The 19,356-nt window shown below is 36.1% G+C and overlaps 1 pseudogene; it reads left to right on the top strand.

The window, feature by feature from the left end:
* LOC105304722 overlaps positions 1 to 14,694 on the top strand; it is a 60,863-nt pseudogene extending 46,169 nt beyond the window's left edge.
* Positions 14,695 to 19,356: the final 4,662 nt, after the last annotated feature.

Here is a 19,356-nt window from a genome sequence, read left to right as displayed (position 1 = left end):
TTTTACCATCCCCCCAACCCCCTCCCATCTAGTAGCCCTCAAAATATTATCTGTATCTATGAGTTTGTTTCTGTTGTTGTTGTTGTTTATTTTGTTCTTCAGATTCCACATATATGCAAAATCATGTGATATTTGTCTTTCTCTGACTTTGTTTAGCACAATACCCTCTAGGTCCATCAAGGCAATATCTTTTTACGTCCCCTTCCTTTTAGACTGTATATGTCTTTAAGTCTGAAGTGAGTCTCTTGTAGGTAGCATACATAGGGGTCTTGTTTTCTTATCCATTCGATCACCCTATATTTTGGTTGGAACACTTAATTTTTTCCATTTGAGGTACTTGTTGATGGGAATGTAGTTATTACTATTTTTATTCATGTTTTTGTCATATGTTTTTTTCTTTGTACAGAAGTCCCTTCAACGTTTCCTGTAATACTGGCTTGGTGGTGATAAATTCTTTTAGCTTATTTTTGTCTGAGAAGCTCTTTATCTATCTTTCAACTCTAAATGAAAGTTTTGCTGGATAAAGTACTCTTGGTCATCGATTCTGGGTCTTCATACATTGAATATTTTGTGCCAAGTCTTTCTGTCCTGCAAAATTTCTTTTGAGAAATCAGCTGCCAATCTTATGGGTGCTGCCTTATAGGTAACTCGCTGTTTTTCTCACGCTGCTTTTAAGATTCTCTTTGTATTTAACTGTTGGCATTTTTATTATAATGTGTCTTGGTGTGGGCCCCTTTGGGTTCAACTTTCTTGGGATTCTCTGAGCTTCCTTGTGTAGTATGTCTACTTCCTTCACCAGGTTAGGGAAGTTTTCCATCATTATTTCTTCAAATAGCTCTTCAACTTCTTGTTCTCCCTCTTGTCCTTCAGGTACTCTTATGACATAGACGTTTTTGCATTTAATTTTATCCCATAGGCTCCTTAAATAATTATTATAGTCTTGGTTTCTTTTTTCTTGCCATTCTGTTTGAGTGTTCTTGGCTTCCCCATCCTCTATATCGGTGGTTCGATCCTCTTCTTTATTCACTTTGTTGATTACCTCTAATATTCTCTTCATCTCAGATAATGTGTTCTTCATTTCTGACTGGTTCCCTTTTATAATTTTCATTTCTATTTTTAGGGTTTCTTTTTTCTTTGTTAGAGTTCTCATTGAGTTCATCTACACTTCTCCTAAGTTCATTGAGCATCTTTATAACCAACGTTTGGAATTCTACATCTGTTAGATTGCTTGACCTCATTTTTCCTTGATCTCTGTTCTTTTCTTTCACGTGGTTTCTGCTTCTTTGTCTTCCCATTTTGACTGCCTTTCTGTGATTATTTCTATGTAGTAAGCAAAGCTCCTAAGTCCCCCAGTCTTATTAGTGTGCCTTTGTGTAGTAGGTGTCCAGTGGCACAGTCCTGAGAGAGGTTCAGCTGCAGGCCAAGTTGAGCCCCAGCATGTGCCTCTCTGGGGCCACCTGTTAAGATTCAGCAGCAATTCACAGGTGCTGTGCTTATACTTGCCTCAATAAACCACACCAGAAACTGAGGCCAGCTGCCACCAGTGTGGGTCCTGGAGGTGTTCAGCAAGGGACACAGGACTCGTCGAGGATACAACTAGATGTGGCTTGGGTGGAGCGATGAGTTGGGAGAGGTGGAGTTTCAGGGAATCCTCTGGGTGTAGCGACCTCTGTTACCCAGTTTGATGACCTCTGAGCTATGGTGGTGCTGTGTCCACACACTGGTAGGAGGGGAGGGCTCAGCAGAGGAACAATGGATACCACCAGCACTTCTGCGTGGGAGAGAGCCTCACCTCCAGCCCTCGCTCCGACAACTCAGTGTTCCCCTGTAAGTCCCTGTTGCCCCTCTGAGCACCGACCTGATGCCAGTGCTCAACGCGAGTGAGTCTATCACTGCAAAAGTCCACTCGCAGACTCGGCCCCTTTAAGAGGCATCTGCAGCTACTGTGGCCACAGCCTCTGCCCCACTCAGCTGCTCAGGACCTGGCAGCCTTGCATCTTCACCCCTCCTACCTTCTACTATTGCAGGATGATTAATTATTTCTCTCCCTAGTTATAAGGCTCATGTTCATCTAGATCTCAGTTGACTCTCTGCTTGCTGTTTGCTCCGAGTTTCTGTCACAACTTTGATTTGGTCACAAGAGGAATGAACAAAGCCTCTATCATCTACGCCATTTTGCCCAGTCTTCATTCCTGATGATTTTTGCTTCTTATGCTTTGAAACTATATTATTAAGTGTATACAAAATTATTTTTATAACTTCACCATGAATACATTATTTATTATAATGATGTGACCTTTTCTTAGTGAAAAATGCCTTTTCTGTGAAAGTCTATTTCATGCAAAATTAATACAGGTACATAGACTTTCTTGAATTTGCTATTTGCATGCTAATTTATTTTTGTTATATTATTTTCAACTTTTCTGTATTCTCATATTTTATATAAATTCATTAAAAATACCATATAGTTGGGTTTAGTTATTTTTTTCAGTCTGACAATCTTTGCCTTTTAAGTGGAGCACTTAATGCTTCTTATTTAATGTAATTTTTAATTTCTGTTTCTCTTCTTTCTTTTTGGGGGCGCATATTAATATTTTTATCTTTCCATGTTTTCCACTAACTCACTTAAAAATTATATAGTCTGTTTCTAGTCTATTATTTGTTACTCTAGAAATGACAATAATATGCCAAATGCATCAAATTATGAAATCGATAAGGACTTTTACCTTCCTCTTAGAAAATATGAGTATTCTAAAATAAAAATTTCACTAACACCCTTCCTAACACATTATTTAACTATATTTTAATTCTAATTTGTAATTGTATGAGACACGACATAATTATCTTGAGTAAATTTAATCAGCATTAATTTAGATTTGCACTCACACTTACCATTCTTTGCAGTTTTCATTATTTTTGTATCTCGGAATTTCTGTCTGAGATTATATCACTTCTCTCTGAGTAACTTCCTTAGACTTAGTCTAGAAAATTAGGATCTGTTTTTGGTAAACTCTCCCATGTTTGTTTATTTGCTTCACTGTTTTGGTTTGAAAATGTCTTTTAACCTCATTCTTCAAAGTTATTTTCCCTTTTTACAATCTTAGGTTAACAATTATTTTCTCTTAACATGCTAAAAATGTCATTCTATTGTCTCTATCCTCTGTATTTTTTTCTGTAAAAGTCATTCTAACTGTTATGTTTTTCATGGTCTTTTTTATATATTGCTCTTACTATTTTCTCCTTGTCTTTAGTGTTCTGCATTTCTACTCTGATGTGTCTAATTGTGGAATCTAGTATTTACTCTGTGGAGAATTCATCAGTCTTCATAAGTCTATGGAATGATGTCTTTATTCTCTCCAGAATTTTTTCAGTCTTTAAATCTTCCAATATTTCCCCTGCCACATTCTCTTCCTTTTCTCTCCTTGACATTACAGTTTTATTTATGTTAAACCTTCACACACAACCTTGTATGTTTTTCAACCACTCCTTCATATTTTATACCTAAATAGAAAATCCATTCTGAAAATACATTCTGAATCTATATAATTTCTCTTGAATTATCAACAATGTACTAATTTTCTCCTCAGTCATGTCTGCTGGTAAACTTGTTTATGAATTTCTTAAACTTGGTTATATTATTTTTATTTTCTAGAAGTTATACTTGATTATTTTTTAATCTGATAAGTGTTTTTAAAAATATCTATTCCTTGTTGATATTTTTAATGATGAGGTTTTAAAAAATATAATAAACATTGTTTATGGCCAATTTACCCTCCCCACTTAAACAACTAAATTACTGAACAAAATATATGAAATAAGAGTTTCCAGACATTGTACAATATGCAGCAAGATGATCTTTAGAAGAAGAGAAATAAATGAAGTGGTCCAAACTCACTGCTTGAAGAGAAATTCAAGGCCATGGTGCAGGAAGAAAGAAAACAAACAGAGATTCTATTCTATTTTAGTTTAGGAAACAGTTAATAATCCACAGAGGTCAAGGTGGATAGGATTTGCAGGGTGGAGAAGCAGAGGAGACAACTGTTAAAAGGACAGCCACAAAGGTCTACAGAGGGTTTTCCTCCAGTCCTCATTTGAACACCAGTGAGCACATGTATGTAAGGAACTACCTAAGGCCAGAGAAAGAAACTTTAGAGCTTGGAGTAGTTCATGTGACCACCAGAAGAGTGGAAAAACCTCATTATTCCCAAGGATCAGGCTGAGTATTTAAGATACCTTAGTACCTAATTAGTGGAGTATAAAATAGCCCCAAACTAAACATTTGTCTGGTTCTGCTTCACAAAGCTTAAAAATAAGCCTTAAAGAAATCAAACTCTTTTGAAATAACTGTGCTCCAGAAAAAACAAACCTTAAAGATAGTTATAAGTATACTATACATATATAGATATATAAATCCATCTCCTAAGACAGTAAAATCTCAATGTCTGTATTCAATAAAAAATTATTAGTCATGCAAAAAATCAGAAAAAGATGACTTATAATGATGAGAAAAAAATTTATAGAAACAGCATAAATGACACAGATGATGAAGTTAGTATATAAGGACATTAAAGTGGTTATGATGACTATATTTTATATATTTAAGAAGGTAGAGCAAAGCATTAGCATGTTAAGGAGAGACATGGAACATATTTTTACATGAACCAAATGGAACATGTAGAGATGAAAAAACAATTTCTGACATGAAAAATACATTAGATGGAATTAACAGCAGATTAAGCACTCACTCAGAAGAAAAGATTAATTATCTTAAACACATAATAATAGAAATTAAACAAGGGAGAAAAAAATGAAAAAAAAAATAGAGCACAAGTGAGCTCTGGACAGCTTCAAGTGGCCAAATATATGTATAATTAGAGTCCTCAAAGGAGAGGAAAGTGGGTGGGAGAAACATGTTAAAAATGGCCAAAATTTTTCCAAATATGATATAAAAATAGAAAAACTATAAACCACAGATGCAAGAATCTCAATGAGCCCCAGGATCTACAAATATTAAAACACCAAGGCATAGGATAGTCAGATTGTTCAAAATCAGAGATAAATATTAAATTCTTGAAAGCAGCCAGAGAAAGATGTACAGATAGAGATAAGAATGACAGCTAACTGCTCATAAAATACTGCAATACAGAAGTTAGTGGAGCAATGTCCTAAAAATACTGAAGAAAAAAAAAGATCAACCAATGTTATAATGTTATAATGTACAGTGAACATTTTATTATTTAAAGGTCATGGTTTCTATAATTAATCATATTGGTGATATCCAATAACATAAACAGCTGAATACATAATTAAAAGGCAGAATATGTGGAAAACAAAGACAGTAATTAGATACCAGTCTTCATTCCCCTGCAGTGTAGCAACTTGTAACTCAAAGACCTTTCCTACTGTGTGTGGGCAAGACAATCTGATATGTGGGGGGCAGGCACCATTAAAAGAGAAAAAGTAAAAACTTTATAAAGTTTAATTTATTCCTCATTTTAAGTTAAAAATAAATATTAATAGAGTTTGTAATATTTTCTACTAATCTCAGTAGTTCATATTGTTTAAAGTTAGACCATAGGGATTGTGATTTTGAAGTTAAAATGGTCAAATATTAGCAATTTCATATGGTTTGACTTAATTCATCCCATTTCAGGGACCATTGATATAGTCAAAAGAGCACAGAATTGGGAGGTAGAACTTTGATTCCACCATTTAGCTGTCCTTGTAGCTTTTCAGACATTACTTCTCATCTCTGAGCCTCTGGAATATTGTAAGATTAAAACAATATGACTTTCCTAAAATGATTACCAAATTCTGGCACAGCAGGAGATCCATTTAGAACAGTGGTTAAGATGGTGGTCCAGGCATCAGTCAACTGTGAGATCCAACTCTGACTCTATCAACCACTAGATTAGTCACTTTGGTAAAATTACATGAAATAGAGATAAAAATAAAACCCACATCAAGGTATTGCAATAAAGATTAAATGTACATGTTTGTAAAATGCTTATAAAAGTGACATGTAGTAAACAAGTAAGTATTTATTTTTTATTATAGCAGGATATCATTTAAAATTAACAGCTTCCCTTCACCTTCTTCAAGTGGACACAATCAAGAAATGCAAACAGAAGCAAAATTAGTGCAAATGAGTATCATTATTCATCTATAAGCCAGTGGCATTATCAAAAAGAATAGACATCTGGAATTCCAATCATGATTGAAAAAAGGTTCATATTCATAAGAAGGCAAAGGACTATAAATGTAACAATTATTCATTAATGTAGGAAATTGCCATGCAAAAGAGTGCAAACATTTCCACTTGCATTAGGTGCAAAATCAAGCAGCTGCTTTAAAAGTTACTTGGAGTTTTTCAATAATACACTTTGCTTTTCCAATGTAGAAATTTGGCACACTAAATTGTTGAACTCCTCTGTATTTTTTCTCCACATGGCTTCTGCTCCGAGGAAAATGTGGCATAAGGGGCTCACAGCTAGAGTTACTATCAAAAGCTAGGCAAGCAGAGAAATATTCATGCTCATATAGGATACTGCAATTATGGAATATAATAGCAATTTAGGCCAAATGTTGAATCCTGCAAGTATTCAGTTCGAAATGTTAGCCCCAACTTTGTTTTATACTACACATATTTTGCAGTTTTGTATCCTCCCTAATAGAGGTTCCTAAATTTTCTTGGTTTATGGCATCCTTAGTTTCTGTAAGTTTTTTTTGTGGATCCCTAGGCCAAAAGAAATATTTAATAGTTATGTTTATTAAATAGTTAGGTTCAAACAACTTAATAAGTATTTATATCCTAACGACTTCTCAGACCTTGGAATCAGACTGGATACTGCGACCTTCATTTCCAGTTCCATGTTGATTTTGGCACTGCGCCAGCTTTTTTTCACAACTACCAGAATGCCAGCTTTTTTTCACAACTACCAGAATGCCAGCTTTGCAAAGATGTGACATCATCAGTATGAATGTAATACACAGAGTATCCCACAGAGGTCTTTGAGTTTGCCTTGAAATTTTAAACTATCCTGTGGTGCTCCTGTAAGTTTTCTGTGTCACCCCAGGACACTTTGGCACATGGTTTGGAAACCCCAGCACTATACTATTTACTATATATTTAAAGTTAATTCAAATAGGTATCCACTATGGATGGACAGATTGCAGTTTGAATCTAAATATCATTTTCTACCTTTTAAAGTGTTTTTTATTGAGAAAGAGGCTGGATGATGGCATTTGAATAAGTAAATGTTAGTAGTTACATTATAACTCATCATAAAATATTTATTGAGACTGTTGAATGCAAAGGGTGGTGAAGGAGGCAAACAGAATTATATGTTCTTTGAGAAGTTTAGTGTATTTGGCTAAATAGTTTATACATATGTGATCTGATTATGTCATTTTTCTTAGTGAACTTTGTTAATATCTTCCCTATATCTCTACTACATAGTCCTTCATAATTTGGGTTCCCTTTTTTTTTTCCTGCTCATCCCCTATTTTTCTGATACTACATCTCTCCCCCTGCCTCCCATCTCCTCACATTCAAGTATAATCATCTCACCATCACCCTAATAAGCAATATGATTCCTAACTCCCTGTGTTTACCCATATTTCCTGTCTGGTGGAATAAATTTCTCCCCATTCTTCACTTAACAAACTCCCACTCACCCTTGTAAACCAGCTCAAATATTTTTCTTAGTGAAATCTTTCCCTACCCTTAACCTGACTACTCTTCTCCTTTCAGGAAAAACTACTCATTCATTTCTATTTCTTCTTATAATACTCAGTACATATGCCTGTGTTTCTATCAGTGTTCAATAAGAGAAGAACCCCTGGGGAGAGGATAAATAGAGAAAGACATAGATCTAGATCTAGATCTAGATATACATGGGATTTCATAAAGGGATTTGACTTTTCATAAATGCTAGGGGAGCAGGTTAAACAGTCTGTGCGAGGCAGTTATCATGGTGATAACTTCATAGGGTATATAAATGTTGAATAATTGTTGTATACCTGAAACTAATATAATATTATATGTCAACTATACTTTAATTGTTTTTTAAAGAATGAATAATGACTGTGTCTAAGAATAATGCAAATGACCTGGGAGGGAATTGCTATGCCTCTCTAAAATTTACCCTAAATCCTGAAACCACTGCATAGTAATGGTAGATTGGGAAGCATTATGACATAAAAGAGAAAGTAAAAGCTTTGGCATTTTTAACTGGTTAAAACCCTGAGTTAAAATTCTGGCTTTGAATTAATTTATTAGTTGTTTAATCTTAAGATACTTAACATTTTTGAACCTAAATGTTCTTTCCTGTAAGTGGGAATAAGAATGACTGCCTCATAACCTATGTTCATCATATAGTTGTCACTCTTTAAATTTTAGTTCCCTCTTGTTATTTGAAGACCCAGAAACAAAACTTTTAGGCAAGAAGTTACCTGCAAAGAATTTTTAAAAAGCATCCATGGGAGAGAAGGACAGATTCATCAGATTAAAAATACAACAGGCTTTAGAGAAATAAAAAATGATTCTGTGGTTGCCAAGGTTACAGTTAGTCTGTCCATAGTAAAATAACATTTTTCTCACATGAGTGTAATATCTGTTAAAGTTTTTACATACCTTAGGTTATCAACAAAAATTAAGAATCAAGTGTTTTGTTGTTGTAAATTTTTATTATTTTTCTAAAGAGTCAATAGCATATAGCAAAAGCTAAAGTTTACTTATATTCTGTAAACTATTAGGGGACACGATGTGCATCTTATTAACGGCATCAAGGCAAGATGTTGATTTTCCTTCCATAAGGATCAGAATAAGTTTATTTTAGATGTGTAGTCTTAAAGCCTCTTTATAAAGGATGCAGATCTACATAGAGTTGGGGTTCTTTCCTGCTGTAGGCTATTAATGATGTGATTATAAGTGGATATAAGCCATAGATGACAATGCCTTTAGAGACTGAAAATTATAGAATGATCATGTTAATTATGCTTTGGAACTTAAAACAGGCTAAAACACAGATGAAAAGGAGGACCTGGGATTGAATTGATACTAAAAGAAGTTATGATAAATAGAAATGCAGATAGAGATAGGCTGGCAATATTTTTCTTGAGTTAGTTCTGTTCCAGTGGATTCTGAAATATGATGTATATAAATGAAAATGAGCTGTATAAAAATTGGTATTTAACTAGTAAGTCAGCATTTATTTTTATAATTTAATTGAAGCTAATTTTAAAGAATATTTTTATTGTCATATATGTCAAAAAAAGTAGTGACTCAATTATATTTAACTAAATAATAAGTCATCAAATAACCTTATAAACACAATTTATAAATTTGAAAGTTCTATATACATAATAAAATTTTGATAGGCTTAAATATTTTAATCTTATCCTTAAGGTATTAGGCTATGTAAGATATGTTAAGTATATGCTTTTGGAAATAACAAGAGATACTTGTTGCTTGCTACCTTATTATATGACCAAATATTTAGTACTTACAATGTACTGTTTGATGCTATTAATTATCTTTTCCTATTTATACATTTGTTTGTTCATTTATTCATTATTCAGCAAAAATCTGTGAGTCCCTATTATGTGTCAGGTTTTACATGAAGCCCTAGGGATTTATTGTAAGTAAGATGTGGTCCCTGTCTGCAGGAGTACATGTTCTAGGGGCAAAAGCATACACCAAAATGACTGACCGCGGTGAGGCAAATGCTCCCAACGGCTGTGGTGTATCTGTGTTTGTCAACTTAGCCAAGTTTAAATTATGTTTCCCAGAATTTCCTCTTCTGTGTAGGTCCAGGTTCATGTAGACCACAGGAGACATACAGTGGGAGATTTAGAAGGCAGAATTAAAGCAGTTTCCATCTTGGTTTTATGCTTAAAAGTCTGTGTAGGTCATGAGACGCTGTTGCAGCTCACGTAAGCTTCTCTGTGAGCTCACAGGATTGGTGTGGAGCATTAGCTGGAGCCAGAGCTTTTCAGACTTCTCCTCCAATTTCTCTGGCTCTCAGGCCAGATGAATGTTTAGCTCCATGATGATAAGCACCAGATTCTCCTGCAGAACACCCCCATTGCCACAGTTGGAAGCTTGAGGTAGTGAGAGATCAACTTTAGCTCTAGTAAGTTCTCATTAGTTCACGCTCAATTTCACAGATTCCATTGTGTCCTTGCTTCCCCAATATCTTCCCTTTTGTCTGACTTCTCTGCAGACTTCAAGCTCCACATTTTTATTTTCCTTTTTTCTTTCTACAACATTCTAAATATTAACACACAGAACCATATATAGATTAAATATTATTTTTGTCATGAGTAGGTTTAAAAGGGATCAGCAAGAAAAAAATATTGCCTTGACACTATAGAAAAAAATGAGACTGAAGACAATCCTTATTTTACTGTTGTTTAGCAAGAAGGCAATATAGCAAAGTGATCAAAATTCAAGTGATTTCTAACATCCAATTACCTGCGTTCAAATCACAGATCTGTTGGAGAGTGGCTGTATAATTTGAACAAATTACTAGACTTTTTGGAGTCTTCCTATGTGAAAGGGTATCATGATTGTACATGTCTCATATGTTCATTTTAAAGAATAAGTAAGATAAAATGTATTCTCTCTAAGTACTGATTTGAAAAATCTCCAAAATACATTGCTAAAGGGGAAAGCACAATGCAGATCAGGGGATATACAATATGTCACCTCCTGTGTGAGAAGAACGGAAGAGACAAAACGTAATAATTTCTTATATTTGCATTAAGAAACACTGGAAGGATACATAGAGGAAACAATATAAATAGTTATATCTACCTATGAGGGTGGTTGAATGCAAAGAACTGGGTGGAAGAAACAGGATGGGAGAGAGACTTTTCACTATATACCTTTTTATTTCGTTTTGATTTTTGAAACATATGAATGTACCAGCTGGTCAAATATAAATAAATAAATACCAAAAAGAAAAAAAAATGTAGTATTCTTAGTATAGTGCCAGGCACTTAATAACACAACAGAGATAGATTAGTTAATATTATTTTCAACATTAATGAATAGATAGGCTTAAGGACAAATGGTATCTTTCCTATCTCATCTGGGAAACTCCTTTATATATATATATCAAAGCTCATCTTTAACATCATCTTTCCTAACAAGTCTTCTATGATTCCCCAGGAAGACCTGGGTGCCTTTTATTTGTGCTCCCATAACACTTTGTTTCCAATTCTATGTTACAATTGTGAAGGGTTACAGGTAACTCTCTTTCCAGTGGCTACTAAATCAATTGTCTTAAGTTTGCTAAATGCAAATGCTAAGGCAAAGATTCAAATGCAACTGATTGATTTAGGAAGTATCCCTGAGAGAAACTGGAAAGGTGAATGGGGAGACTGGAATAGACAAAGCCTAACAAAGGTGTAATTTCAGGTTAAGTCTCACTCTCAGTCTGATCCTACAGGGAGCTCTGGCATATAAATTATAACTTTGAATTTATCATTCTTTAAGGTGAAAAAGCTAGGCTTTCATACTACCCTGCTAATTGTTAGTAGTTGGCTAAGGGTTTAGAATGGGGCATAAATTTGCAGGTACTTGAAGCTCTCTGCAGGCAGTGTTTTGAGGAAAGGTCTCAGGTGAGAGCCATTAAAAACAAAGCACACAGAAGATGGGCCATAGGGGCATACAAGTCAAAGAGGGGAGGAATCTGGGTGCAGAACCAATGGTGTCCTTTCTTAATTAACTCCTACTCTTTTAATGACTTTATTCCCAACTTTCCTACACCACTGTATTGCTTCCAGTTCCTGGCTCAGGGCCAAGAGGTGTTGTCCTCAGAAGTCCCTTTCTATAATAAATATTATTCCAACTTATGGCAGTAACCAGAGTGCCTTGTGGCCCTCAGCCTGGAACAATGTTAACATACCCTACAGGAGTCTCTCTGATGGCTGACATCTCTGCTGCTGCTACTGCTGCTGCTGCTGCTGCTGCTGCTGCTGCTGCTGCTGCTGCCCGGAGCACCTGCTATGGCCTGGAGTCATTGCCAGAATCCTTAGGCAGACACTTTGCTACTCTTCTTGCCCCATTACAACACCTTTCCAACCTCTATGGCTGATTTTATGGCTGCCGATGCCTCTTCTGATCTACAATAACTGACACAGGGTAGTAAGTCTGGCTTCCTTTAAACACTACTAAACACAGACACCTAGATGACCACTTGCCTCCTCTATTTTTTTTGAAGACTTGTTGCCCAATATTTCTGCTTAAATCTTTTAAATTGTTTTTGTTTTTAATTAAATGTATTGGGGTGACATTGGCTAATAAAATCATATAGGTTTCGAATGTACAATTCGATAATACGTCATATGTATATTGCATTGTGTGTTCACCACCCAAAGTTAAATTTCCTTCCATCACCATATATTTGACCCTCTCTACTCCTATCTATTTCCCTCCTCTTCTCCTCCCTCTGGTAACCACTAGTCCAGTGTTTGTGTCCATGAGTCCCTGTTTGTCATGTTTGTTGCCTTCGGTTTTATAGCCCACATATAAGTGAAATCATACGGTTCTCAACTTTTTGGCTGAGTTATTTTGCTTAGCATGATAATCTCAAGATCCATCCATGTTGTTGCAAATGGCAGTATTTCCTCTCTTCTTATGGCTGAATAGTATTCCAATGTATATATTTACCACATCTTTATCCAATCACCTATAGAAGGGCACTTTGTTATTTTTCCATGAATAATGCTGCAATGAACATCAAGGTGTACATATCTTTAACGATAAATGTTTTCAACTTTTTGAATAGATACCCAGAAAACAGATTGCTGGGTAATATGGTAATTCTATTCTTAATAGTGACCTCTGTTACCCAGTTCCATGACGTCTCAGCTATGGTGGCGCTGTGTCTGCACACTGAGAGTGGGGAGGGCTTCACAGAGGAACAATGGATACTGCCAGCACTTCTGCCCAGGAGAAAGCCTTGCCTCTGGCCCTTGCTCCAACAACTCAGTGTCCCTCTGTAAGTCCCTGGTGCCCCCCGGGTAGCCAACTGGTTGCTAGTGCTCAGAGCGAGTGAGTCTGTCACTGCGAAAGTCTGGTCGCAGATACCGCCCCTTTAAGAAGAGCGTCTGTGGCTGCCATAGCCTCTGTCCCACTCGGCCCCTAGGGAGAGGGCAGCCTCTTGTCTTCACCCCCTCCCAGCTCCTACCATTGCAGGGTGATGTCTTATTTCTCTCCATAGTTATAGGGCTTATGTTCATCCAGACCCCAGGTGACTCTGCTTGCTGTTTGCTCTGTTTCTGCCACAACTTTGATGTAGTCGCAAGAGGAAATTAACAAAGCCTCTGTTGTCTATGCCGTTTTGCCTGGTGTCCTCTTAATCCTATATTCCTTTACTTGTCTATCTCCCTGACTATACTCTAAGCTTCCTGAATAAAATCAGACAAGGATTTTGTCTGATCATTTTTGTATCCAAAACGTTAACTATAATTTTTGGCACAGAGTTGCTCCTCAGTGAACATTGTTAACCGAATGAATGAATGAATGAACCAAACGAACAAAGGATGGAGAGGGAAGACTTTTTTGAAGTCTTTATATATAAATTTATATTTAAACTACTAAGGATCACATATTGTCCAGCTAAAATTCTGACATTCAAAGTGAGGTTGAAAGGATCACCTAATGTCATGGGCTGACCCAGATTTTTTCTTGTCCTAAGCTCCAGACTTTCAAATTTGACATACCTGTCTGCATCCACCGTGCTAAAGCTCTTTAAAGACGGAAAGTCTTTTACACCTTCCAGAGCAACATGTAAGACGTACTGGAAAGATGTGAATATTTCCTATGTCAAGAAATGGGCTTTTAGAGTCTGTCAGCACTGCTGGAGAGGACACACAGGCCACCGCCGCGAGGACATGGCCTGCTGCCCACGAAGCCTCCCGCAAGTACCCGAGCCACTGTCATTCTGACACCCGCCCACCCTCCTTCTGCTCCAAACCCACCACCGTGCCCCAGTGAGATGGAACCTCAGGCTCATGCGCAGAACATAGGGCAGGTGCAAGAAGGCAAAGCACTGGGAGGGCCCGGCAAAGCCAGCAGGCAATCGCAGACCTGACAGCTTTCCCATAGCTGAAGGCCCAAAGTCCCGTTCTAGATATATGGCCTGGGAAACTGCAACTGAAGAAGATGAAGTAAGGACTAGAATTTACAAAGAAATTGCAAGATATAAAAGAAAATTCCTCATAACTGACTTTAGAATAAAGAGGAAATCATCATCAGGAAGCTTAGATTCAAGGAATCTACGTCTGCAGTGTCTGCTGACTTGGAGACAGATGAAAGTGGCCTGATGAGAAGACAGAAGCAAAACAACAGTGGAAAGAACACCATTGCCTATGATAGCTGTGTTAAAGAAGTCCCAAGACACCTTCAAAAAATTGGCATTCATTCCAAGACCCTCAACAAAATCAAGAAGTATGGTCAACGATCGTGGGACCAGCACACCAAATTCTGGAAGGTGGCTCTGCATTTTGGGGATCCTTCAGCCTAAGAAGGATGTTTTTCAAGAAATACATCCTATAGACCTCGGGGAAATGGAGACGGAATCCACAGAAAGCAGCTCCAAGTCCCAGACGAGCTCTCACGATATCTTTGCTAAGTACCCTAGCACACCCACCAAAGTTAGACTTGGAAGCTTGTTCAGCTGAATTCTTGAAAGATTTCTCAGTTATGACCTAACTGGTGCCATGTGGAGGCCTCTGAGAACAAGCTGCTTCTATCTGGCTGGGTGGAGGGCCATGCAAGCATGTGTCATGCGTTTGTAATTGGGTGGTTTCTGTTACTTTATTATCTCGTGGTGACTAGTTATTTATGCTTTATTTTCTTGAGAAACAGTTTTATGTATAGTGAGTGAATTTTGCATGTTTTGAATCATAAATGGAACTAAATCCAATGAAAATTGAACTTAAAGCTATCTTGCAACAAATGTAATTGCTTAATCCCCACCATCCTCCAAGTTAACCTGACAAGCATACTTTAACTGGTTTTCCACAGGTATTTTAAATGCTAAGTTGCCACTTGTCAGATGGCTGGTTTGGGTTTAACTGTATGTTTACAGGACCAATCTAGTATCAACTTTCCTTACTGGTATCTGGTAAGTATTCTCAGAATCAGATAACTTTAATATCTTCACGGAAATTTAATTTTTGGCCTATTGTCAGTATGTCAGGGTGGCTTTTTCGCTCATACAGAGCACAGAACAGTCAAAGATATTAAATTGAGCTGTTAAATTAATAGATTTTATGTAAGTCTTACAGCCTTAATTTGGTACTTAGAAATAGGGCTAGGTAGGCCTTCTACCAAGTATACTTCAAGAGTTAAGATACCAAAGGGATTTTTTTTTAATTTGCATATCTTCTTTTTTATTTTTATTTTTATTTTGGACCCCTTTTACCCCATCTACCTACCTCCTCCTCCTTCCCCGCTAGTAGAGAGATCTAGAAAGAATATTTTTTACAGTTAACTTGCCATGTAAAATTTCTGTAAATGATCATGTATACAAATTTTCTGTTCAAATATTCAATTGTAAACTTCTTGCTAAGACTTAATGTTTCTCTTGCTTATGTATAGAATGACATTGCAAAAATAAAAAGTAAAGAACCTTAAAAAAAAGAACATGAGCTTTTAAACACTTGTTGGATCCAATTCTGGTAATGTTTGGCTTTAAAAAAAATAATCTAGAAGATTATTATTTGCTGTCCATTAGATGACTGCTGCCTCAGCCTTTTGCAAGCAATTATGACGAGTTTTACAATCAAGTAGCAGTGCAGGGGTGCAGAGCTGGTTCTCTAATGCAGTTTGACTTCATGCCTTAGTATTTCTGAATCCATTGTTATGTAGTTCTTGATGGGCTTTCTAAAGAATATTTAGGAATAAAAGTATTCTGCTGTTGACTCTCATATATTCAAACATTTTTTCCATTTTTTTGAAATATAGTCTAAAAATTCTGGCTGCATGTTAGGATTCAGTCTAATAACTTAAGTACTCCCATAATAGAAATTAGCTGTACAGATAATCATCCTGTCCCTCTAAGTTTCATAAGCTATATTTACCCCAAATGCCTTTTTATAAGGTTCTATAAGAGTCTGGAAGACAAATGCCTTCCTGAAATTTTTGTTTAATAACTCTAAAGGGGAAATTTAGGTCAAGAACAAACAGATAACACTTATTTCCTTTTCCTCCAAAATAATCAAGAAGTGAATTTCAAAAGTCTGGAGATTTGATACCCTCAAGTGGAGACAAACTTGCCTTGTATTCATTCTTAAGAAGCCACTCTTGATATACTCATGGTACAATATCAGATTGAACAGAAACTCAGCTAACTTTTCCTTTTTTCATTCCTTTTTCACTTCTGAGCCTTCATCTCCTTCTCTTTTTCTCTGTAATCTTGAGCACCTTCATTTGACCCTGCCACTCTTCCTGTTACTAAGCTCTTGCTTTCTGTGAAGAAAGCTGTTTCACTTCTTTCAATTCTTGCTTTGCAGAACTTCAAAATGTTCAAAGGAAAGAATGGTCTAACTTTCCCAAAGAGTTCAATCATTCCCCTGGTGAAAGTGACCTGCTATGATAGTATTCCAAGCTGCTAGAGTATTTCCTATAAAAGAGAGTTCAAAGTTAGTGGAAAAATAAGGAAAGATCCAAAAGTTGCACTGAGACTAAGAGTTATTTAGCAGCAGTTACTGTTCACATGCAGGTTTCAAATGCAATAAGCACTTGTCTTCTAAATATCTGGTAAGCATAAATTGAAATGTGTATCTCAATCTGTAAAATGGCTGGGTGCTTTTTGTGAGAAGAAATATCATAGAGAATTAATTCGGTGATAATATTCTTTATTGGCTTTTTAAGTAGAAACATAGCATATAATATGTTTATTAAGAAGAGACCTAAGAGATGACTTAAGACTCCTAACCTCATTTTGTAAAAAAGAAAATTGTCCTCTAAAGAGATCATAGTATCTTTTCGTGGTAACTCAGCTGAACTGGGAGAAATGGAACTAAAACTCAGGACTTCCTATTCCTATAATAGTCTTCTCACTTGAACAGTCAAGTCGATGAATTCGCAGGCTGTTTGCTAATTTAGGGCTTCTTACACTGGGATCTTTGGAAAGGATGCATAGGTCTTCTATCATTTCAGGTAAATTTCAGTGTGAATGTGCATTTTCCCCTGGGGGGAGCATAGCTTTCAAAAGACTGAATAGCCCATACTCCTCGCCCACATGGTAAACAAGATATAAAAACTTTTAAGCTAAATAAATGTTTGTTTGTTTGTTTCATCTTAATATAAATACCATGGATACATGTTTTAATGCTATATCTTCCTTCTCTCAGCCATCCACATATGAAATTAATCTAGCTTCAGTTCTAGTTCAGTCATCCATGGAGAGAAGGCAAAGGACTACAGAATGAAAAAAAAAATGATTCCATGTACCTTGACCATACAAAATCAATCTGTTAAGAGATTTTTGTTTTACACACTCTGACTACCATTTTCTCACCATTTATCCAACTCGCCCCTCAACCCTGAACTCCTTCCTGGGGAACTGTCAAAAAAATCTAACTTATAAGTATACTATATCATAGTAAGGCAGCTCTTTTAGGCAACTAAAGACCTCTTGGAAAAAATTAGCAAAGGGGTTTGTTGCTTGCTATTTTTTATTTATCCATCTAAATTCCTTTATTATATGTTGTTCATTCTTGTAGCATAGTTGTCTTTTTGATAATTTTCTTTCCTCAGCTGATATAACACCATTCTCTCTTCAATTAGCTCTGATTCCCCTTTTTCTCTCCCATCTGTTGACTCCAGACATCTCAAAATCTTTAGTTCTTAACCTTCTTTATATATGTAATATGTTATACATATTTCCTCAGTGAGTTCATTCATTCTGAAGATTTAAATGTGTTCTCTCCACCAAGGAATCCCAAATATGCCTCTCCAGCCTCTTTCCTAACATATTTCCAACCACTCAGATTTAAAGCCCAGTTGACTATATATTCCTCCATTTACTATGGACCATCTTCACATATCCTCAAAGGAAATGAATCTCTTGTTTACAAATTGAATCTCCCTTCTATATCCCAAGTGTCTGACAGTAGCACCAGCATTTTCACTATCTCCAAATTAAGATATTAAAACTACTTTTTGAGATCCTATTCTTTTTCATTGACAGCATCCAAGAATTATCGACATCCTATTTGTTTTCCCAATTTTTATCTTTTGCTTTCATTAATTTATTTAATAAACAAAAATTTTTATGAGAATCTACTAGGTGCCAGATGATTATTAGGAGCTACATGGAGGAACCAAGATAAATGAGACTCTGTTTTAGCCCTCTAAGAGATTACTGTCTAACAATGAGTATGAAGCATATTTACAAATAGCTACAATGCAAGTCCTTAATAGCATTGACAGTGGCTATCCATGGCTTCAATTATGCCTCAATTATGCCTTGATGTTATTGACTTTTACCCAAATTCATACTCATCTATAGAGTTTATTTCAGACTTTCCCATTTTATATACCTTACTTTGTATTTATTTTCCTACTTTTTCACTCATGATCCTTTCAACTATGTGACTTATTCGATGTTTTCTCTCTTCTGGGCCTATGAATAGAAGGATATGGCTTTGTAATCCTCCTGTTGATCCAGTGGAGTTTTGTTTTGTTTTGTTTTGTTTTATTTGTTTGTGTTTTGTTTTGTTTTGTTTTGTTTTGTTTTGTTTTGTTTTGTTTTTGAGCCTGCCCTTTGGCAATCAGCATCACCCAGAGGATAACCGGAACATGTACTTTCTTACCTGAAAAGCTGATTTTAATTAACTGGAGCTCCCTTTCTCCAACTCTCTCTGCCTTTGAAAAGCTGAAATTATTTACTGCTTTGGTTTTAGCTGTGTTTCTCTCATTGGAGGAGATCTGTCTTTTACAGTTTGGCTAAGGATAACCTTTTAGGCCTCGTAAGACACCTAGGTCTCTTCTGAGTATCTTTCTCCTCCCATCTAGAACACTTTGGTATGCTACAAGCTGTGATAAAGTGATTCCTAGACCCAAATTAATGAAAAGGGAATGACTGCCCAATAAATAGAAAAATGGGCCCAGTGTTTGGCAGCCAAGTGCAAGACAGAAAAATGCCAAAACTTTAGCACTTTCAACATTCATGTTCTACTTCAGATATTGTAATTGAGCTCTCAGCTCCCTTGAAGTTCCTATACTGCTATCATAAATGTTTTATACAACATTCCATACTGTGAGTTAACTGCTATGTCACACAATTAGTTGAACGAAGAGAAGACAACAAATCATTCATGCCTAGTTTTTGA

The sequence above is a fragment of the Pteropus vampyrus genome, unplaced genomic scaffold, assembly GCF_000151845.1.
Source record: "Pteropus vampyrus isolate Shadow unplaced genomic scaffold, Pvam_2.0 Scaffold351, whole genome shotgun sequence".
NCBI classification, from domain to species: domain Eukaryota; kingdom Metazoa; phylum Chordata; class Mammalia; order Chiroptera; family Pteropodidae; genus Pteropus; species Pteropus vampyrus.
The sequence above is the reverse complement of the archived record's forward strand: the minus strand, read 5'-3'. Positions and strand labels throughout refer to the sequence as shown.